The sequence below is a fragment of the Ambystoma mexicanum genome, chromosome 2q (assembly GCF_040938575.1).
Source record: "Ambystoma mexicanum isolate Mex_15411 chromosome 2q, UKY_AmexF1_1, whole genome shotgun sequence".
NCBI lineage: Eukaryota > Metazoa > Chordata > Amphibia > Caudata > Ambystomatidae > Ambystoma > Ambystoma mexicanum.
This window is the reverse complement of record NC_090924.1, coordinates 718,140,330-718,164,652: the sequence shown is the minus strand read 5'-3', so window position 1 is coordinate 718,164,652 and position 24,323 is coordinate 718,140,330. Positions and strand designations below refer to the sequence as shown.

General features: G+C 46.9%; 1 protein-coding gene across 1 annotated transcript in view; it reads left to right on the top strand.

The window, feature by feature from the left end:
• PAXIP1 (PAX interacting protein 1) overlaps positions 1-24,323 on the top strand; it is a 584,896-nt gene that overhangs the window by 78,770 nt on the left and 481,803 nt on the right. The window lies entirely within an intron of this gene.

Here is a 24,323-nt window from a genome sequence, read left to right as displayed (position 1 = left end):
ATTGTTTTAATCCTTGATGACGGGCAACTGTTAGTATGCAACGGATAGAAATGACTGTGCTTCGTTCTGACAATGCATTTTATTTTTTTAATAGGTCGGCGGCGGTGGTTGCTTATTTAGCCATTCAATATGTTTCATTTATCTGTTATTTATATACAAATTTTAGGTCTCGTATTGTTTTCAGGCCTGAAAAGGTTGCCCTATTTACTCTTGACGTCAACAGTGTCAGTGTACAGCACTAGTTCAGTTCTTAATTTTATTAAGTTATACTATCAGTTTCATGTGCAATGTTTTGACCATTGTCGTCCAAGCGCCCGTGGTATAGACTTTCATTTGTAACAAAAAAATCATGTGTTGCTTCATTTGGTAAGGTAGGAGGCATCCACTGCGTACTCTTTGCACTGCAGATGCAGGTCAGAGGATGCATGATGCTGATCAAGTAAGTAAAAATAGCAATGACATTTTTTTAGCAGATCCATCAATCAAAAGATTCTTATGCATATGGCATAGTATGCAGCAAAGAATGCTAGGTGACAAATGCCTTGCGAGGGGCAGAAACACCTCATGAAACCACCAAAAGTGCATGTCCGGTATAGTTCAGGAACAGTTTGTCTGATAGTTTACAGGTTGAAAATACATATTAGAACCCAGGGCTCAGTGTGTCTGTTTAATTACGGTGGCGAGTGACTTCTTATGCCTGGGTAGTAGTTTGCAACTTGAGATGTTGCCTTCTGAAAACAGAAGGCTGACACTTGCCACACACTCTTATGTATAATTGCTGTAAAGAAAGGCAGACATGCAATGGTGCCTTAACTTCATTGAAGTTAAGACAAACACCTGAACTTCCACCTCATGTTGCTATTGGCGTACATTTTAAAATGTACAGCAAATTCTTGAATCAGCTTGTGTGGCTTGCATTCCTCAAAGTACTCCGGCTTGAGACGTCTTTAGTTAATTGACTTCATTTTGAAAGGAAAATGTATCTACTGAGCTGCAAATAATGTGAACTTTTGAATCTAGAAACGTCCTGCTCCATGGCAGATGTCTTCTCCGACAGTGACCTTAAGCCAGAGTACGGTTTTAAGGACTTTGATTTCAACAGAAGAACTAAAAACCCTTGAAAGTTGATTTGGCATGGTTTCTATGCAAAACTGGAAGTCTAGCAAATTCTACTACTTTGAATGTTGGGAGCACAGAATATGCTGGCTGGAGTCGGATGATGATGAGGATGATGATGATGCAATGGTTACAGACTCCTAACAATTGAATCTAGGAAAACAAGTTCTTAGTGTGTTCCAACCTGAACTGTTTTCAATGCAACATTGCAGGAAGTGCTGCAGCAAATAACTTGCATGCGTATTCTACCAATCGTTGCAGCTGCCCCAACTGATTGTTCAATTCAGGTGACTAGGTTTGTGGAACAGAGTCAAAATGTGTTCTGAAATTAGATTTGGAACTTTGCCATCTTATGCACCAACTAAGAATATCTCAAGTGTCAATGTAATCGATTTGTCTTAAGGGCCGGGGAACTGACATGTATGGCATTGCTTTATGCTATTTCTCCAGCATGGGGTCTGGCATGGATTCACGTGCTCATGAATATTCCCCGTCGTAAGGCTGGGAATCCTCGGTTTCGTTTCTGATCTGTCTTTCGTAGTAGTAACCAATCACTGATCTCTGCGTCATACTGACCACAGCCAATGACTGCCCTCTACCTAAGCCCCGCCTCTGGCAGCCATCTTCAGATTTTTACTGCACGTTCAAGTGTTGGGATCCTCGTGCTATTGCTCTCGAGGTTTGTGCTATTTTTCACATTTTTTTCTCAAAACATTTCCTTTTTTTTCGGTCAAAGAGCCTCAAGCTCCACCGTTTCTTCATCCGATCAACGGGGACCCGTGTCGGATTCGTCTACGCCCCTCAAGGGTGAAGATTTCGTCGAGCCGCGCTTTTGGAGGACTCCAGAAGTTTCTCAGGCCCATCTCGAACATGGCCCAGGAGAAGGGAAGCTCGTCGCCCGGAAAGCTGTTCAGGGTCTGCCCTGGATGCCAGCTTCAGAATGTCTTTAAGGGGGACGAACACTCCCTTTGCCTTTATTGCCTACATGAGGACAAGACGCACGTGGAGAAGGACTGTGCGTTTGGCGGCAATATGTCGGAGCGGACCATGAAGGACCGCCATCAACGCCTCGCCAACTGGCTGGAAGGAAAGAGCCCGTCAGGCGAGAAGAAGAAGAAGTCCGAGTGGTCTTCTAAGACCTTTGAGGGTGCCCCGGCGACGGGGGCCAACAGAAGGCCAAGCACCGCGAGTCCGCTGGCACCGGGAGCGCCGAACGGTCGGGCTCTACGGGCGCCAGGCAGGGCGCATCCTCCCCGGCGCCATCAACCACGAGCCAACACTCTGGCTCGGGTAAGAGGAAGGCCGAGCACCTGGCGAAACTCCTGGAGAGACCCCGGTCGTGCCCTAAGGCCCCATCGGAAGGGGAGCGAGGCGGTGACCCTCCCCCCAAGGAGAAGGCGGTGAGCGCACCTAAGGTGGTGAAAGCCTTGATCCATCCGGCCAAGGCCTCTATCGAGACAGTCGCGGCGGCCCTGGCTCAGCCTGTGGAGGCTACACCAGTGGTGGCGCCCCCGGGGCCCAGAATCTCCCTGCCACCGCGGAGGGAGTCCTCTTTCATGCCCATCGACAGGACCCCCGTGAAACCTCCGACGGAGAAGAAAAAGGGGGGCAGGAGGTCGTCGTGGACTCGGCCTCAACCTCTGAGGAGGAGCTGTTCGAAGTCTTAGGCCACGGCTCTGGCGTGGAAGAAGGCCATCCTGTCGGGAGGGACCCCGACGTGGAAGACGACGAGGGCGTCGAGGATGCCGACGGGGCTCCTGATCGCCCATCGGATCTCACTCAACCAGTGCCGCAAGACAACTCGGCGGCCATTTTGTTGGCTATACAGTCCTTATGCTCGGAGATAAGGACGAGACTGCCGTTACCACCAACAGAGGAACCGCTCCCGACGGGGGACCCGGAGCCAGGCCCTTCTGGGAGCCCTCCCCCTAAGAGAAGGATTCATCCTCCACCTCCTTTTCAGCCATCGCGCCCTGTTCAGCCCTCCTCCCCGTCCACGACACGTGGGGATGATACGGGGACTGACACGGCCGCGACGGGTACGGACGACGAGGTTTACGACGAGGATCTCCCGTCGTCGCCTCCCACCCGGGCTTCCCCGCCCGACGAGATTGGATCGTTTCACTCCATGATCGCCAGGGCATCCGAGCTTTTCCACCTCTGCCCGGAAGAGAAGAAGGAAGGTTTCCTTTATGAACGGCGCAAGACCAAGAGGAAGACGGTCCTCGCTGTACCTCTACTAGACGATATTTGGGATGAGGGCCTCGCCCTCCTCAAGAACCCATCCACGACGCCGGCTAGAAGGGATCGGTACGAGAAGAAGTACCGGGTCCCAGACGCGGCCCCCTTGTGCCTTCGGACACAGCCGACCCGGACTCGGTCGTCTCCGCGATGGCCAGGAAGAAAGCCGGGGGGGGCTCGGCCTCTACGTCAACCTCCCCGCCGGACGGCGAGGGAAAGAAATTAGACACAATGGGACGCAGAGTCATCTCGTCGGCAGCGACAACGATTAAGTCGGCCAACGCCTTGGCTATCGTAGCCCACTACGACAGGGAGTTGTGGTACAAACTGGCCCCCCTGCTGGACTTCCTACCAGACGACAAGAGGGCGGAAGCCCTAGAGATCTTGCAGGAAGGAGAGGTGGGGTCGGACCACGCCATTACGATTGCGATGGACATCGCTGACACTGGTTTTCGCCAGTTGGGCAACGGCGTGTGCCTTAGGCGGCGTGGATGGCTCAAGGCTACTGACTTCCGTCAAGACGTGCAAACCAGAGTCTTGGACATGCCGTTCGACGGAAACAACCTGTTTGGGAAAACAGTGGACAATTCCCTTCAAGCCATCAAGGCGGACACGGAGACGGCCCGGGCTCTTGGGGTTCTCCAGCAACGGCGGCCGCCCTTTCGGAGCGGCGGAGGCAAACAGGGTGCCTCCAAAGGTTCCAGCGGCAGATTTTGCCCGTTCGTCGTCACAGGAAGCTTACAGGGGACGAGGCAAGTCAGGCGGACCCCGCCGTCGTCGCCAAGGAGGACAAGGCGGCAAGGCCTCGTCGAAGCAGGACTGAACCGGCCGTGGTGTTGGGCCCCCACCGAAGCACCCCGGTGGGAGGCCGGCTGGCGAGCTTCGTCAGCGTGTGGGAGTCCATCTCCACCGACCGTTGGGTGCTGGAAGCCCTAGCTCAGGGTCACGCGCTCGAGTTTCTAAAGAGGTGTCCGCGCGTCCCCCCTGTGGCCAGGAAAGAACATCACGTCCCTCAACTTCTCTTGGAGGTAAAGGCGATGCTCAAGAAGGGCGCCATCGAGCTAGTCCCAAAGAGGCTTCGGGGCTCCGGAGTTTACTCAAGATACTTCCTCGTGAGGAAGAAGACGGGAGGATGGCGTCCCATCCCGGACCTACGACGACTGAACAAATTCATCAAGGCACAGAAGTTCTGGATGGTCACCCTCCAACACGTCCTGGGTCAACTGGAGGAGGGCGATTTCCTGTCGTCGTTGGATTTGGAGGATGCCTCCTTCCATATTCCCATCCTAAAGGGACACCGAAAGTTTCTCAGGTTCGTGGTCCAAGGGCGTCGCTACCAGTTCAGAGCCCTTCCCTTCGGACTGAGGTCGGCACCCAGGGTGTTCACCAAGTGCCTCGCACCTGTGGCGGCGCAGCTGCGCCGAGAGGGGATCCACGTCTACCCCTACCTGGACGACTGGCTCATCCGAGCAAAGACGAAGGAGCTCGCCGTGGAGCACATGGCAAGGACCATCCAACTACTCACGGACCTGGGATTCTCCATAAACTACGCCAAGTCCCACCTGGTGCCCGCGCAAGACGCTCTGTTTCTAGGAGCGAAGCTCGACACAGTGTCGCTTCTGGCCTCTCCGTCGGAGGAAAGGACGAGGGCCATCTTGGGCAAGGTGCAGCGGATGCTGGTTGCGGACGCGGCCAGGGTGAGGTCCATCAAGTCCCTCCTCGGAATGATGTCGTCTTGCATTTATCTCATCCGTCTGTGCAGGCTCCGGATGCGCCCGTTGTAGGAGTTCCTGGACGCGCGCTGGATCCAGACGACGGGCAGCTTCGAGGAGAAGATCACACTCGACGAGAGTTTCCGACGAGCGATCCGGTGGTGGGGCACCCACGCGCATCTGACGGCGGGCATGGACTTCCAGACCCCCGGCCACCAGGAGACAGTGACCACGGATGCCTCCCTGGAAGGGTGGGGAGCGAACACCGAGAATCTGCATGCGAGAGGCCTTTGGCTTCCGACGGAGAAGTCCCTCCATATCAACGTCCTGGAGCTCCGTGCAGTGTTTTGGGCCCTCCGGTCCTTTCTTCCGTCCCTCAAGGGCAAGGTGGTGAGGATCTTCACCGACAACACCACCACCATGTTCTACATCAGGAAGCAGGGCGGTACCAGATCCCCAGCCCTGTCCAAGGAGGCGCAGGATCTGTGGCATTGGGCCATCGCCCAAGGGATGTTTCTGGTGCCGTTTCATCTGGCAGGGATAAGAAACACCAGCGCCGACTCGCTCAGCAGAGAGCTGCGCTCCTGCCACGAGTGGGAACTACGACAGGATCTAGTGGACTGCCTCTTCCGACGGTGGGGCACACCCCAGATCGATCTGTTCGCGACGGTGACGAACTCCAAGTGCCGGAGGTTCGCCAGCAGGTTTCCCCAGCCGAGGAGCATGGGCGATGCTTTCTCGTTCCCCTGGGAGGGCCTGTTTCTATATGCGTTCCCTCCATTGCCATTGCTGATCCGGCTCATCAACCAGCTCAAGAGGTCACGGTGCAGGATGATCCTCGTCGCACCTGCGTGGCCGAGGCAGATATGGTTTCCGGACCTTCTGGACTTGTCAGCATCCCCGTCAATGAAGCTGCCAGTGGACGCGGATCTTCTCTCTAGGGAATGAGGCGCCATCCTCCATCACGACCCGAGGTCGCTGAACTTGCAGGCCTGGCTCCTGCAGCGTTGGAGTTTGGAGGATACGACATACCGGCCGACTGCAGAGAGGTTCTTGCGAAGGCCAGGGCGTCCTCAACTCTTAAATGCTATGGACACAAATGGAAGAGGTTCTCTGTCTGGTGCCACGCACAGAAGATTAACCCTCTACGGATTACGGCTCCCCAGGTACTGCCGTACCTTCTGACGCTGGCCAAGGCTGGGCTGGCACACGCGTCCATCAAGATTCATCTTGCTGCGATCTCCCGATACACCAGAACCACGGGGCGGACGTTTTTGTGGTCTCATCGTCTGGTGAAGGAATTCATGAAGGGACTGTTCAGATCGTTCCGGCCGGTGAAGGCTCCGGCCCGGGCGTGGGAGCTCAACGTGGTGCTGACCAAGCTCATGGGACCTCCGTTCGAGCCTCTGCACTCGGCTCCGTTGAAGTTCTTGTCGTGGAAAACAGCGTTTCTTGTGGCCATTACCTCTGCACGAAGAGTGGGAGAGATCCAGGCCCTTTCCTGCAAACCCCCGTACTTGACTTTTCACGACACGAGGGTTGTGCTCAGGACGCACCCCTCCTTCATGCCCAAGGTGCCTTTGGACTTCCACCTCAACGAACCCTTGGTGTTGCCTGTTTTCTTCCCGTCGCCTTCGTCGCCGGCCGAAAGGACTTTGCACTCGCTGGATGTGGCTAGAGCGTTAAAGTTTTTCGTGGACCGCACAAAGTGTTTTCGGAAGACGTCACAACTTTTTCTGAACTTTGGACCTGTCAATCAGGGGAAGGATCTCTCAAAGGCCTCCATTTCCAGATGGCTCTCCGGCTGTATCATGTACTGTCATCGTTTGGCAAACCGACCGCTGCCTGGCCGTCCGAGAGCCCATTCCACCAGAGCGATCGCAGCTACCTCGGCGTTCCTATCTGGTGTGCCTTGCTGGACATCTGCAGGGCTGCTACGTGGAGGTCGACGCACACCTTCACGAAATTCTACTGCGTCGATCGGGATTCCAGGGTCGGCCAAGCAGTGCTGCGCAATCTGTTCGCCTAAGGTGAGCCTGGTGAGGAGGTAAGAATTGCTTAATGTTGAGTTTGATGTAATGCTTAATGTTGAGCCTTTGCCACCTCCCGTGGTTGTGCATGTGTGTACTGCTATGTATTCTTTATTCATGAGCATGTGAATCCATGCCATACCCCATGCTGGAGAAGGAACAAGTTACTTACCTGTAACTGTTGTTCTGCAGCATGGGTCTGGCATGGATTCACATGCGAACCCTCCCGCCTACCCCTCTGCGGCTCTTCACTTGGTCATACTGCCACTTCACGTGCTACCAAATCTGAAGATGGCTGCCAGAGGCGGGGCTTAGGTAGAGGGCAGTCATTGGCTGTGGTCAGTATGACGCAGAGATCAGTGATTGGTTACTACTACGAAAGACAGATCAGAATCGTGTAACGCTCACCTGATTCTCGCAGAGGCGCCGGTCTTGACTGGGCGACTACCGTATCTTCAAAGGTGATGTGTAGCACCCGGTTGGCTCTTTGGGCTGGACCTCTGTGCACTGTATGCCTGACGTGTAGAGTAGGATGTCTGCAGATAGAAAATATGGGGTTAATGAACTGGGGTTATTGGGGTGTCCCTATCTCTTTCCTCTTCTCCTCTCCTGTAGACCCCCAAAGGTTAACGCTCTCACCTTAGGTAAGTGAATGCCGAGCTCTCCATCTGCCTCGGGGCCGGGTGCTGTAGCCAGTTTCTTCACTGGATAGGTTGACTTCAGAGGACTGCTGTCCGTCGTTTACTGCACGAATGGTAAGTTTCGAGTCATTCAAATGTCTTTTTAAAGTCTTTAGTAATGATGTCTCTTGTTTTGCAGGGTTCCGGCGATGGCGGATGACAGGCTGAAGTGAGTTGAAGATGGAGCCCGTGTGATGAATAGAAGCGCCTGGAAGCACGTGAGTAAGCGCTTGATGCCTGCTTCACGATGCGCTCTAACTGTCTTTTTATTTTGCAGGTATGAGTTCGGAGCGGCTGCAGGGTGCCGGAATACCCACTGGATTAGATGTGGAAAGGAGTAATGGCACGTGAGTATTAAAGTTCCCCAATGTCTTTAAACGCACCTTGTTTTGTCTTTCAGATGCGGATGCAGCGCCGAAGGCCTCCGGAGCGTGCGAAGAGTTGGTAAGCTTTTGTCTTTCAGATGCTGGAATGGAGTGTGAAGACCTCCGGAGCGCACGAAGAGTAGGTAAGCCTTTGCCTTTCAGATGCCGGAATGCTAACCTGTTCTTTCTTGTCTTTATAGGTGTTGCTGTAGACTGGATTCAGGATGGTAAGCCTTTTTCCTTAGGCCCAGGACTGGATGCAGAAGACACGATGAGCGTCCTGCTGCAGAGGGTGCAGAATAACGCAAAGCAAGATTCATCCACCGGGTGTGGTTTAAATAGCCTCCTGTAGTGCTTAGGTGTCTCCTTCCACAGCCACGCCTAAGTAAGAAAAGAGTTCCTGGTAAGAAAAGAGTTCCTGCCTTCCAGAAGAGTTCCAGTGTTCTAAATCTAGGGAGTGGCTCCAGCCCCACCCAACAGGAAAAGTAGTTCCAAACAGAAGAGGATCAGAGGCTCAACTGGCAGGCAAGTAAGCAGCATGGTCTGCTGCAGGTAAGTCCACCCAAGCATTATGAGCCCGGCGCTTCCAGCGCTGGGACTGGGCATATTTATGAGCCTGGTGCCACTGGCGCCAGGACTGGGTCCAAAAGGTCCCAATTGGGACTGGTTGGCACTCGGAACCTGGGTTATGGATCTGCTTCCAAGGGAGTTGGGAAAACCCTGACCTTTTGGAAGCAGAGATCATGACAGTCGAAACTGATACTGATTTTTTCTTTACCGAGGATTCCCAGCCTGACGACGGGGAATATTCATGAGCATGTGAATCCATGCCAGACCCATGCTGGAGAACAACAGTAACAGGTAAGTAACTTGTTCCTTACCCTTTTATTGATGGTTTCAATATTCCCAAATTGTGGCATGTCTGATACAGCGGGAAAACTGTACAACAAATCATCACAGGCAAAACCTATTTTTTAAATGTATTTTAGTTTTCATTTATATCAAGTTGCATATGAGTACATTGTTAGTTTTGCATGTTTGAAGTTTATTTGTTATTCTTGCTAGGCAACATCAAATCCAGTAACTTGTTAAAGTGCTTAAAATACAAAACCTTTAGAGAAATTAATCCCTCTAGCTGCCATGCCCACTAATAATTTAGCTTTGTTACAGCCTGCAGATGAAAGGTGTTATTTGCATCTAGATATGATCCCCATAGTCGCTGGCCATATACACATACTATTTATCAGTTCAAAACAAATCCGTGTTTTAGGTTGTTGAGGAAACGCGAGCACATCTTTCATGGTGGTTTGTCATCTGGAGCTCTAATTGATTCTAGTTAATGACCTTCCATTGCATCAGGATTTCTTTTTTGGTCTGAATGTAGATGTGGGTTCTGTCACATTATGGATAGTTTAGCTCTTGCTCTTGGATATCCACATTTTGACACTTGGGCCTTGTTGCATCTTCCAGGACATGGCTATTCTTCCAACTGCCAATATGTTGGCCAGGAGCACAAATAGTCCTACTTTACTTGTCCTGGGCGTAGACCTAGTAGGCATCACCCCCTGCCCCCCAGTTCATCTGGGACTTCTTCCACTTTCGCACTCAGCAGGATACTTCGTACCTCTTACCAATATAGTGTGATTATTCAGACACTTTGGCAACATATGCATGTTGGGGTAGATGGATTGTATCCCAATAGAAAGAGGTTCACATTGCGCGCACCATATTAATGTTATGATGAGACAAGAATGGATGCAATATTGTTGCAGTTTTGCATGTATATACAATAGATAATTGAGGTTTGTTAAGTTACTTTTAGTTTTACTTTGTCTAGTATGATGCATTTAGATTTGAATGCACGTAGCAACATAATATGGGAGCACATTTTGCAACTTGGCACAATGAGATTTAAAGCACAGATCTTCATACACAGTCGGGAAAATGCTCTTGAATGGAAAACCCATTATGAGGTGATGCAGTAGTTTTGAACACATGTACATAAGTATAAACCTGCACACATGAGAAATACATGGGGAGATTGGATGCCACAGATTTGGGTTGTGTAGGCTGAGGCATGAGTTGTGAAATAGATTTCTAGCTAGTCCGGAAGACTGGATAGCTAATACGGAAGGTATCGATTGGCAGATGGACAGCTGAAACAACATGGGAGCGCCTATTTGGAGCTGAAGTAGAATGAAGAGCGATGGGCCCAGGGTTTTGATCCTGGAAATTGTTGTACGAGTGGCCAAAGAAGCATCTGTTACGCTCACCTGGTATCCACAGGGACGCCACCCAGCCGGGTTACTCGCTGGTATGCTTTGCCCTGATGTGGTCTGCGGGGAAGGTTCTGCCTGAAAATACAGGAGGACTGTGTTCAAGACTGACCGACTGGGGTAAGTATCCTCCCTCCACCCCCGTATGCTTTCAGTCCCTCTGGCTCTCTCTCCTCACCTTGTGGTAGAATTAGGCGTGCTCTCCGTCCTGCCTTCTTTCCAGGGGCGCATTGTCTTTCATGGGCGAGTGCGGTCCAGTTGCTTCACAGACGCCGGCCCGTTTCATATTGTTCAGGTAGGTCTTATTGCTGTTCTTTAGTTTTGTTGCTATCCTGCATGCCTTTCTTTGTTTAAAATGTCATTTGTCTCCCTTAGGTATGTGGAGCTTCAGCGCGGCGAACTGGCTTGGTTGAGCCCCGCTGGTAAATGATGGCGCATTAACAGCGCTATGATGCGGTAAGTAATCGCTATGCGAAGCGCTGCAAAGTCTTGCCTTTGCTAACCTGTGTTTTCCTTCCTTGTAGGTTGCAGTGTTTTGCAGCGTGAGGGGAATGTCCAGAGTGGTGCTAACCGGGAGGCGACCAGCCAGGTAAGCCTTTTGAGCAGTTCGTAATTTGTAAATGTCTCTACTGCTTTTTTTAATGTTGCCTCCATCTTCCTCTTTCGGGTCGTTCTATCCGGGAGGCGTGCAGATTCGAGGAAGCTGTTCTCAGTAGCTGCGAGTGTTTAAAGATGAAGACTGCAGGTAAGATGCTGCTGCTTATGATGTTCCTTTTGTCTCCTTGCAGGTTCTGCTTCTCCGAGGTTTGAGGGAATAGCTGGACACAGCGAGCGTCACGTTACAATCTGCAAAGTAACGCGAAGCGTGTTGTCTTGCTTGGGTGTGGTTTAAATAGCCCCAACAAAATAGTCCAGGTAAAGTAGTCCCTAGGCTACCACACCCAAAACACTAGACCGCATAGCTTGGTTCTTAGGAACCAAGCTATGTGGATGCCTCCATGTTGGCTGACAATACAATAAAGTAGTTCCCAAGCACATTGTTTTTCATGGTGTATGAGCCTGGCGCCATAGGCGCAAGGACTGGCCCCATGAGGGCTTTTGAAGAGGATGCCAGGCTCTAGAGGCCCGAGTCCTGACTCCACCTGGCCAATGGTTTTGGACGAGGGTCGTGACAGCATCTGCCACCTGGCAGGGTCAATCTGGGGTTAGTGGCTAAAACTGTAGAAGGGTGACTGGAAACGGAGATGACTGCAGGGCTATGAGAATGTCAAATAGATTAGCAAGAAAAAGTATAATGGGACCGGAGGCCAGATGGATTGAAATGGTGGTTGCATAATGAAAGGGCGCGATAAGATGCCAAGAATAAATATTCAGTGTCTTTGGAGAAATGAATTAAGGCCTGATCAAAGGCACCTTTGTTAGCTCTCTGTAGCCCCATAAAGTGACATGCCCATAAGTACACCATGCGTGTCAGATTTAGCATTGCAGGTCTGTGACTAAGTGTAATCAGTGCTAAAACTATTGTATGTCCATGTTGAGGTTGTGTGTCCTGCAGGATGAAACCCACTAAGAGGATTGGGCTTGTATTTGCAATGTCATGAAATTGTATGTCTATGGGGAGGGTGCCACAGTGAAGGCAGCCAATGAGATTGGGGACTAGATTTCCTTGTATAGGGCTAACCTATTTGTATTTTGAGTGATGGCTTTGTGAGGGAAATGTTGGAGTGCATTAAAAGTTCTGGTAATGTGTTAGGGCGAATTTTCATTTCTGTGCCTTTACCCTTGGAGACCCCTAGCTTTTTTGCTGGACTCGGGGCTTTTTACATTTTACTCCTGAATGAGTGGGACCTTTTTTTCACTCATTTGTTTTCCTGACTGATTTCCCATGTTCCTTACTTTCTATGAAGTCTGGTAAACTCCATAGGCAACTGCTTTTGCATTGTGACACACATCACCTTTTGTGCAGGGCCACTGAGACGTCCATTGGACTTCTCTGAATGTGTAATTACATTTTCTTGGTTGAACTACTGTTCCCAGGAATAGTAAGATGATCTCTTTAGTTTGTGTCCAGCACACACCACCCTGTATGGAGTGCTCTGGTGAGGTGGTCAGGGGGGGTTACCTAGTAATTCCTTTGAACCATTCTTCATGTAACATTTTGTTACACTAACTCACTTGAATGGATGGTTGCAGTGGTTTCTTCTTTACTACCTAGTGACATGTATCTGCAGGCCCCAGTCTGCTTTTTTACCATTTCTTGTTAGTTTCTTGTAGGCTTTTACTCTGTTGTTTGCATCAGGTTTGAGCCCTTTGTGTAGTTTTGCCTTTGGCAGGCTTCAGCCCTGAAACCTGCACAGGCTCTGTCTGGAAAGGCAGGAAGTGAGGGAGGGTCCCGAAACTTCCCTGTCCTTTGTCTCTAGGTGTGCCTGAGAGAAACCAGTTCCTATTGGCTGGCTGGCTGTCCTGAAAGGACAGCCACCCTACTGTGTTATTGACAGCCTAGGGCTATGAATGAATGGGAACTTGCATAAAAAGCAAGGTTTTTGGTTCTAGAAGCAGTCAACCACTGGAGAACAGTATCCGAAGCAGAGGATGAGCGAAGACGCCAGCAGCACCCTCCTGGACCGCAAAGTGCCCAGTGAAGCCCTGCAGTTGTTCTGACCCTCATTTGCGAATCAACAGGGAAGACCTGCAAAGGACAACTTCCTCCCTTAGGCTGGTGGGGCCAACTAGCCTCGAGACAAACTCTATTTTGGCGCAACCCCTGACTTGCTGCGTCTTTCGAAGGCTGCCAAAGCCAAATACCCAGGGTACCTCTACCACTTGTGAGTGCATTGTCGTCCGAACCAGTCCACATCTTTGTAGGCATCCAGAGGACGCTATAGAAGCAAGATATCTGCGTCCGAGAGTCCCTCACCAGAGCCCAGTACTGAGGGATCCAGGAAATCCGAACCAGAGCTTTTCGTCGTTCAGTGGTGCTGAGGAAAAGAGCTGCTGAATCGACAGAAATCCATTGCTGCCAAGCCCCTCTCTCGAGTGCTGCTGTAGGAACCTGCCAGACATCCTTGCTTTTGTCACCACGGCCAAGGACTAAGAACAAGGGGTCTACTGCATTGCATCGGGATGGCAACCAGCTAGAACACTCATTTTGAAGGTACTGTGGGGGCTTGGGGTATTTGATCCTTTTTGCCGTTTGTAGTGCTTCTTACCTTTTTTTGGGAGTATGTTTTTAACCCAACACCAAGTTGATGTCAACTTACTTGCATTGGCCTTACAGCTTGTGCTTTCTAAAGGCGACTCCTCTTGAGTTGCTGTGATTTCTCTTTTGAACACTGACTATTTAAGAAACATTTTCTGAGAAGAAAAGCATCAGAACTTTGACTTTGTCCCTTGACTTTGGCTGTCCTGGCTCCCTAAAGGCCTCCTTCTAACCCTTTTGGCTTTGGCAGTGCGTGTTCCCTTATAGGTCTTAAATGTTGAACACATTAATGCTGGGATAATAGACTGCCTGCATCCCTTTGGGAGAATCTGTTCTTATAACCTATCAGTCTGGTCTGATCTAACTCTATCCTTTCCTTCCTGAAAAACTCAATATTGCAAAGGTGATAATATATAAATGCTATACTGACCTCAAATGACGTCACCTTTGGGTGCCTGAACATGTGTAACATTTATGAATTGCTCACCTGCATTATGGTTCACTGTCTGACTCCCATCTTGGGAAAAATGTTACAGCTAATTACTGTGTTTTAAAGAATGCTTTAAATATTAATTTATTATAACTTTTTAAGTGTGTGTTTAATTGGATACTTGTTTTTACTAGTTTCATTGTACAGCTCTACAGCTCACATTACCACTCTTAAGATGAGCCTGGCTGCGCAGTCACACTACCAACTTGTGAAGTAGAGACCTATATTAAAAGGAGGGTCTAATACCAAGGCGATGAGTCTTGTGTAGTCCCACACCAGTTGCACTGCACTAATTCCTACCTAACAAAATGTATAGATACTGTATCTGTTTTGTGGTTCAGGGAGACTCTGGTTAGTTCAGTCTCCAAGAAGTTGTCTAGGCTATCCCCAGCTGCCGTTGTGAAATATACTTGCTTTAATGACAACGTGCATTCGCATCTTGCGAGGTGGGCTATTTTAGAGGGCAGAGATCCAAGGTGAGCCCTGACCTGCAAAAAGTTTGCATTTGGAAATCCACATTTGGGGCAGTTATGGGGCGTGGTGGGGAGCAACCAGCATGACCTTTCAGGTGTAAGGTACTCTGTGTAGGAGATTGTATTGGATTAATTTAAATCGCTGGTTGCGTGATACTATCCTATAATGCGACAGCTTAGTATCCCATTGTGCATCATCAATTGTGGTTTCCCAGGTCGTTTTCCAATCCACTTCAGCACTTTAATTCTGTGTGTTGATCTGTCCAATAGGGATCGTATATTGCAGTAATTATTTAGCAACCCTGCCCTCTGTTGTACAGTGAGGTTAGTATGGAGTCATTTGGGGGTTGCTCAGGTAACCCATTCCAGATGTTTAGTTGCGCTCCTTCTTTTGTTTTGTTGCATTGTTGCTCCCCTCCGAGTCTTGCTTTGTGATTACTTACACATTGTCTAGTTCTGTTTGCATTGGTTCTTTGTCAAAGAACGTTACAATTTCATACTGGAAAGCATTTACTGCAGCGGCTCAAGACACACTTTTGGTACTTAATTCACTAGGAGCTTGAACATTCTTGAACAGATACTGGATACATGGAAAGCATTACTTTGCAAGTCTATCAGTGGTAGTATAACTAGGAAGCATATAGCACAGTGCAAAGTTGTTTTCTAACAGACGTGTTAATGATGGGAATGTTGCTTGATGCAGTTTTCTGTAAAATGGTGAACACTTAATACATATATTTAAAATACCTTCAATGAAGAGTCCTCTACCAGGTCCTGATCAGGAACGAAGATGACCGTTCACGGCCACCAATTTTCCATATCCTACAGGACTGAGAAACACTGGTTCTCTGTGAAATGTCATGTACTCCAGACTGTTCCGCAGCTCAGATATTAAGATGTAAATAACAGATGCAGTCAACCAACTACTTTGTACAGAATTTCGATTGACTCTTGCACTGTACCGAACTTGAAAGACTTGACACTGAAGATTGCAGAAAAGAAGTTGGTGACCTACTAAAGGACGATGTGTAATTCGTAGTTTCAACAGTTCAGTCCTACTATATAATCACATTTCACAAATTAAAATAAAGTAGCACTTGTTCAAATATTGCATTGATTTCCCCCCTGTGAATTATCCAATTCAAAGTGCACATGCGGTCTCATAATATGAGTATACACAGTTTTGAGACCCCATTGAGATCAGGGTAAATTTAGTTGGGGCATTTCTCTAGACCTGAAATAATCATTCAAAAAAGACCATGGAAATTAAAATCATTCCATAAATAACGATGAGATGAACTTTGCTGATGACCATTGTGACGTCACCAGTCCTACTCACCATGCACCATAGTGGCCCTGTAAAAATATTGGTACTGTCTGATGACACAAGACCAGATCCACATTTTCCTCGCTGAAACTGCCACAGTCTTTAAAATGTTCACCCTACTAAGCCTGAATATGAGCTGTGAAAAATCAATGGGGTTAGTTTTTTGAAAATGCATCTTCTTTTGTGCAAGGGATAGATTTCAAGTTGCAAACCAACAGCTAGCCATAAAGTCTCTTACTGCCTTTTCTCACCACATACAGACAGTACACCATTTCTTATTTGCCAGGAATCAGTTAATGCTAGCCAGCAGCGAGTGTGCCATGCGCGTTTTAAGGCCTTTAATTAAGATCATGCATCGATTTGTACATTATTTTGGATGCTCTTGTATGCCCGCTCTCTTGTCACCTCTCTCTAATAGTGCTCTCTTGTGTGCCCTCTGGCACTACGTGCCCACTTGCTCGCTCTTGTGCATCTCGAGGCCCTCCTTCTCTCGTACGCATGTCCCTGCCTGATTGGCCTCTCTGTCTGGTGCTTGCCTGTGTGGCTTTTTCTCATGCATGCCAGCCTTGGTGGCCTCATCTCGCACGTGTGTGCCGCCCTTGGTGGCCTCCCTTTCTCTCACGCATGCCTGCCTGGCTGGTCTTTATTTCTCTTGCACGCCCTCTGTCGTGTGCTGTCTCACTCATCCTCTGGTGCGCTCACTCTCTGGGTTGAATGGGGGGACCCTAGCTTGCTCGCTTCTCTTCCCCCCCCCCCCCCCCCCAACCCCTGCTCGGGTACCGCTCCATTACTTCATTTACTACTTGAGTTATCCGGCCTGGCGACCTACTAAAACACACCATTCAGTCTGTGCTGAATACATAGTAATAATCGCTTCATCAGTTAGCTGCAAAGTGCCGTTTCTAGATGAGCAAGTGAGGAACTGTGGCAGGGGTACGCAACTTTTTTGGCTTCCCAGATGTCTTGGCCTACAACTCCCATCTACACTAGCTACCAATCAATGGTGGGCGATCATGGGAGTGGTCGTCTAAACCATCTGGAGAGCCGTAGGTTGCAGACCGCTGAACTAGGGGCACATAATGATAAAACCAGGGGGTTAGGCCATTGTTACCTAAAGAGTACATTGCCCTGTACCTGGCTGCCTAAAAGCTTTATTGGGGTTCCCATGGCACTTCTGGGCCCTTGGGGGGCAACCTTTGGACATGGCTAAGATTGATCTATTTAATCTAGCCTTTCCAGTGCTTGTTTTTCTAAGCTGCGGTTATCTTTAGCAGAATGGACTCGGTACGGTGGTGGGAGGGGTGCCAAGGTGTTACTGAGAAACCTGATGTTTGGGTGGGGCTGAGACACTGGTTGGGCAGTGCTCAGGTGAACTGTTGTAGTGATAGGACCTTTCAAGAACGTGTTTGAGCATGACTTTATTTTGGGTGAAGGAGCTATCGTTGAGTTTAGTAGAATGGCGCAACTCAACTTTACACGGCACTGCTGTGACTGCTTTACTGGATGGAGACAGGTTTGGAAATGCTGAGGTCAGAGTGACTGATGGTATGATAGAATGTGTATGCCTGAGAATGCTATGTCCCTGGTGTTGCACGACTTGGAGAGTTGTATCCTGGGTGGTGGCAGCCAGTGGGTCTTGGACTTAAGCTTAATAAAGTACTTAAAGTGAACTTACCTGAAGTGTCCTTGAAGCATCTTTACATCCAGTGCCTTTAGAAAAGAAGTCTTATTCCAATTTGGAACTGCATCTCTTCTTGCTGAATGATAGGCTTAGCAACTTGTAATCATTGATGTCATGTTTTAAAAGCTCCCTTTCACTCATGCACTCATGAGATGGTTAAATAGAATGTAAATAGAACTATCAGAATTATATTGTGTGCACACCGAAGCGTTTGTAAATAAAGATGAAGCACATACTCATCCTATAATCTTGCAACTCTCCCACCCTATGTTGCTTATTCTTCATTTGTACAGCTCTTAATTGCTATTGAGCTAGATTTGGATTCTGGTCCGAATGACTACCTTTTCATACATGCAGGAAAAAATACTGGTGGTGTTGCGGTTTATCACAGCCTTACCTGGATGGTGGGAGAGTTAGAGAGGTAATGTTTTGTATACAGAAAATGCCGGACCCCGCGTGTTTACCTTTTTCGTTTTGTTGCACAATGCACACCAAGTCTTACTTGAGAGTGAAATGTCACCACCTCTAGGCGAGTGCATACTTGTTTGCCTAATTATTCAGTTGCAATATTTTTTTTTCCTGAAGATAGAAAGCTGCTGGTCAGCAATACAGATAAGGGGTGTGTGTATCAGCCGCTTTTCCTTTCAAAATAGCCAAATACTCCCAAAACAGATAAATAAGGAGTACAAATATTTGCAACAAAAAATAGGAATCGTACACATAGCAAGCAGCCTGGCACGCTGCGAACACCCACACATCTCCTTGGATATGTTTGGGCAAGTAAGTACATGTAGAGCAGAGGTCTTCAAACTGTGGGATGTGCCCCTCCCCCAAGGGGGGGTGCGGCTGCATTCCGGGGGGTTGAAAAGAGGGGGGGCGCAAGACCCTGTTAGGGAGAATTCTCAAAAATTGCGTTAATTCCCTCCACCTTAGAGACCTAAGGATTTTGAGGACTTGATTTCTTTACCTGGAGAGAGTGAGACCATTTTTCCCACTCTCTCATGTATTTTAAATGTGATTATATACTGTGTTTCTTTTGGTTATGGAATCTAACCAACTCCATAGGCCTCATCTTTTACAACTGTGTCACAAAGCACCTTCAGTGCAGTGCCACAGGGAAGTGTTCCAGATTTCCCAAGGTTTAAATACCTTCTCTGGGATCAACTACTGTTTCCCAGAGCAGTAAAGTCAAAATGACTTTACTTAGCATTGCAACTTTCTAGACCCAGCACACACTATCTTACAATAGAGTGCTGGAGGGGTTACTTAGTATCCCCTTTGTCTAGCTTCTTATGTAGCATATTATGTTACCCTTTCCTCAGTTGACTGGCTAGTGGCAGTGATTTAGTTTTGAACTACGTTCACAGCTCTGGTAAAGTAAACGGGGGAGCCATCTTTTTTAAAATGGCGTACAGCCATCTTTGCTAAAATGGTGCCCGGTCTTCTTTTTTTGCCAGGTCTTTGTGGAAAGGTCCTTCTAGAGAGTTTCTCTGCGCGCCAAACCAGGATTGGTCTCTTTGTTCATTTCGCCATTTGACAGGGTTTCTGAGAGAACCTGCCTCTGGCGCCAGAGTGTCTGGGGTAGGGAGGAATTGCGGGAGGTACCCAAAGCTCCCTGTGCTTAGTCTCCTAGGAGACCCAAATGCACTCTGTGGTGATTGGCTGGCTGGCTGACTGACTGTCCGGCAAGGACAGCCACCCTGCTGGGTGAGTGACAGTTAGGCTCGAATGAATGGGAGAGAACCGAATAAAAGGTGGGTCTTTTGGCTTGGAAGGCATAGTCGACCACTGGACGAAGGAACCGAAGAAGAGCTTGAAGAGGACGCCTGCTGCAACTCCTAGACAGTTGGTTTGACTGGTGAAGCCCTGCTGCAGTGACTACTTGCCAAGTTCGCATCGATGGAGACGACTTCTCCCTTTGAGTTGGTGGACCAATCAACTCCAAAGTAAGCCACATGGCCACACATCTCGGAGCTGGTTGAATTTCCTCAGAGTTGCTGCAGGCAACCCGAGAGGGACACCAGATTGTGTGTTACTTTTAAACTGGCCTAAAGCTTTTGGAAGATCCTCCGGACTCCCATGAAACAGGACTGACCAAGCCTGAGCCCCCTCAGCACAGTGTGGGACCCCAGAAGCAAGGACAGTCCACCTTGACAGCCAGGAACCGCGCTTATTGCTATTTGCTGTACCGCAAGGAGCTGAAATGCGAAACAGCCACTGAAAGTGAAGTTTACTGCTTGCCAGTTTTGACAGTCCCAGTGCAGTACAGGAGTCCCCCGACGTCCTCCCTCTTGTCCCCACGACTTAGGCCCAGGAACAGTGAGATCTGCAGAGCTGCCCAGGAACAGAAGTCATCAGCTGCATCTTTTTCTTCTTTACCAAGGTACTGTAAAATAAGACTAAGTGAAATGACCTCTTAGTGTAGAAGTGCTTGTAACTTCCACAACTCACAAGTCTAATCAGCTTGTGGCCCTACATTTGATTCTTCTTTTCATCAAAGACTCCTAAGAACTTGTGCAAAGACTTTTGCCTATTGACTTTGGCTTAGCCTATTGAATTGTATGACTCTTCTAATTGCTATCTGAAAGTATTTGCCCTTCTTATGAATATTTGTAATTTCTTGTGTTCTAATAACCTTTGCCTTTTACCAACTTTTTAAGTGTGTTCTGAATGATGGCCTGGAATAAATTCCTATCATCACGGCAACACAAACCCATAATGTGTGAGTGTTAGAATTAAATGAAAATCAACAGTTTCCAACTCTCAGCTCAAACACCCAGTGCTACCAGCACTGCATTACGTTTTTCCCTCAGTAGGTTATTCTAATATGATACATTAAAGGTCATCCACATAATGCTGTAATCAGCATTGTTTGTATCGCTATCATTCCAATGGGAGATGACCTGTCCAACATATAACGTGCAGAAATGTGCAGTAATCGTAAAATTAATTATGCTAAATCTCCCATACACACCCTAACAAGATTGTCGATATATATTATCTGCAACGAGTACCCTACCAGTGCATTAAAAATCAGTATTCATTCTAATTATGATGCATTGGAACATTATATAATATATTATTTGTTGTTGTGCAAAATCCGCTAATTTACTAAAAGTACTATGACTCATGAACCCACTCCATTCAGTTATCTGAATGTACTTTGTGCAACAAAATCGCAATTTCATTTTAGTGCAAATTCTACTAGTGGAAAGAAAGTGCTTGGTATACAAACCGAAGACGTGTACATCATCACCATTGTGAATAACATTGTCCATGGATAAAGTGTTGGTGCTCAGTATATAATAATACATCCTATTTCATTAATATGAGGTCGGTGTGAGAAAGAGAGTTGGATAATCATAGACTAGTTGGTGCATACATTCTAATTCATTCACCTTCCGATACTTATCAATACATTTGGTACATCAGTTGCAATATATTTGTCTATTCCATTACTCCTCTCCAACAAAGCTATTCAAATTATGTTGGATCCATCAGAAAAGATGTGTATACACATGAAGTGATGAGGAGAGTAAAAGGAAAAGGGGAGAACCCAAAAAGAGAGAAGATGGAAAGAGAAAACAGTTTCATCATGTACTAAAATCAAGTAAAAAATATATAAAAAGTAAATGGAACAGAAAATCGAAAAAGAATAACCTGTAATATCATAAGTTCATGAGCTAAAGACCCAGGTTATTATTGTACCCTGAGTGAGATTAACATTTACTTTGACTCATAATGACTCCAACACATGAGACTTAATCATGTAAGAAAACTATTAAGCCCCTTAGGCTTCAATGTGTCGAATTTACAAATTAATTTGGCCTCCTAGTTGGCGCAATTTTAATTCTCTATTTCCCTGCCTTTTATGTTGTGGTATATGTGCTAAACCTAAGAAAGACATGTCCTTAACATTGTTATGTTTCTCAGCAAAATGCAAGGTTAATGGATCTGTTTCGTCTCCGTTTTGAATAGCTCCAAAGTGTTGCAAAATGCGCAGTTTCAGTGGTCTTATTGTAGATCCTATATAATGCAATCCACAACTACAGATGATGATTTAGACCACAAATTTAGTGAGGCATGTTATTCTGTGTTTAAACCTCCTCGATGTACCATTGGAGCTTGCAAACGGTTTCTTGGAACAAAATCACACATTTTGCAATTGCAAAATGTTTTCAAACCAGCATTTTCACTATTGCTCTGAAGCCAACTATGTGTTTCATTATTATTAATAACCATACTCACGGCCAAGATATTTTTCACGGTTGGAGCTTTACCGAATTTCACATTGGGCCTAGGACCCTACTAAGGTCTGTATCGGGGTGAGTATTTTCCAATGCTTGTGCTTTTATTGTTTTAATTTTCTGTGCTTGATGGTTGAAGCCCGTAATGAACCTGATAGTTTCATCCTTCGATCTTATTTTAGGTTTGAATAGATCAGTTCTGGTTTGCTACATTGTTGTAGCACCCTGCCACTGTGCTCTTTGCGTAACCTCTATTCACAAATCATTTACCAATTCATTTTTACTTCAGTTTGGATATCTTCCTCCATGCTACATACACGTTTTTCTCTCAAGAATTCACCATAGGGTATCGATTCTTTTGAGGGCTATTGGATGGTGGCTATTGGTATGAAGGGTGGAGTTGGAGCTTGTTTCTTTTCTAAAGAGACTGGATACCAGTATGTTATTGACAACTCGAAATTATATTTCTAGAAATACCAGTTCTTGTTTGCTAATAGTGCTGGTTAACTCAAGATTGAGTGAGTTGTCATTTAGAATTGCAATGTATTCTGATAGTTCTTGTTCAGTTCCATCCCATACAATGAATAGGTCATCGATCAGTGGATGCCACATCACTATATGTTTGGTGAATTGTTCCAAATCATCCCTCTACGCTAGTTTAGTCTCCCACCATCCCCTGTACCAAATTAGCATACGTGGCTGCCATACAGAAACCCATGGCAGTGCCCAGAGTTTGTCTATAAATACTATTCTCATAGAGAAAGTAATTGTGCTTGAGGCAAAATTTGAGCATGTCTAAGAGCATACATTTGTGCTGTCGGTAACTAACTGATCTACTCTCAAGAAAATATGGACAAGCATTCAAACCATGTTCATGGTGTATGGAAGTGTAAAGCGAAACCACGTCTAGGGAAACCAAAAGGTAATTAGATTCCCAGTTGACATTACTCTATTTAATGAGGAGATCCGAGGTATCATGAATATAAGAGTTCAGATTAAGGACGAACGGTTGGAAAAAATAGTCTAGGAATCTTGATAGACTACCAATAGAGGACACAATGGTGCGTCGAGGAGGGTCTATAAGACTCTTCTGTATTTTGGGATTAAAGTAGATGAGGAGTAATCAGATGTTTAGTTTTCAAAAAGAAATACTCCTCTTCATTAATTAATCCTGAATCGCACCACTCGTGCAAAAAGGAAAATAATGTAAGATCAGTAACATTCAAGATGTATTTGTCAACTTTTTCATAACAAGCGATTATTTAGCTGTCTTGATGGTTCTTTCTTGTAGCTGGTATTGTCCATGACAACTATACCTCCACCCTTATCTGAAGGCTGTATCACAATGGTGTGATCATTTTTCAAAGCTTGAAGAGCAAGGATCTGGTGCGGATTTAAATTCTTGGATTGCACTTTCATAGATTTAGATGGAGCTCTTAAATCTTCAACAACCAATTCCTCGAATATTTCAATGGGACTCCATGTAATTTTCGGTCAGAATATAGACTTTGGTTTAAAGCTGCTGGGACAACTCCTATTCGTATAAATTCCATAATGTTTTGCCAATATAACACAATCCATAACTTCTTTACATCCAGTCCTTGAATCTGGGTTGTCTCGTTATTGGCTAAAACACGCGAGAGTGACTAAATCAGTTTCTGATAAAGGGGACACATTTGTTGTATATTGATCATTGTAGTGTCTCCTTTCGTTCACTTGGGTTGCATAGAATTTGGTAAGTTTTAACTTTCTTGTAAATTTGAATGTCTATTCTTGTCGATGTAAACTCATAAGCATAGGTGGGGCTGTAGGACAATCCTAACATTAGAGTTGATTCTTCTGCTGCGGTGAGACTTCTTGCTGAGATGTTGAACATTTTCAGTTGCATGTCTTCTTGCCTCTCGGCCTGCCCCTCTGATTGTTGCCAGATCTTGTTGTCCTGCCACTTTGATTGTTCCCGCTTGGCACGACCCCCCCGCCTTGTTGTAATTTTCCCCTTTTTCCTCCTGCTCCTCTTTCTCGGCCGACAGTTTGGCCTCAACATCTCTTGTCCATTCTGCTGTCCATGTGGAGCAATTTGAACTAGTCTAAAAACATAATTTTTTCTTGAATGTGTAGCTTCCATATCTGAGATGTCTACTTCGGAGCTACTTGGATCTTCTGCTATTGCCTCTGCTTGCGGCTTCGTTGATGTTTGGTCCATATTGGACCATCAAATCTCTTCACAAAGCTATATATCTTTCCCTGCTCATAGTCAAGTCTGTCTCTTTTGAATTTCAGTTGTTTTCTCATGCTTATTTCCCCTTCAAATTTTTCTAGGTTCTCCTCCAATCTATTCATCCGCTTTTTACATTCATCTCCATTCTTTGAGGTGAAAAATTGTTCTTCCGTATTTTCTATCTAGCCCATTAGCACCAGCTATTTTATGAGGAAGAGCGCATTAGAAGGCTATATTCTAAGTTACTGGATATATATATATATATATA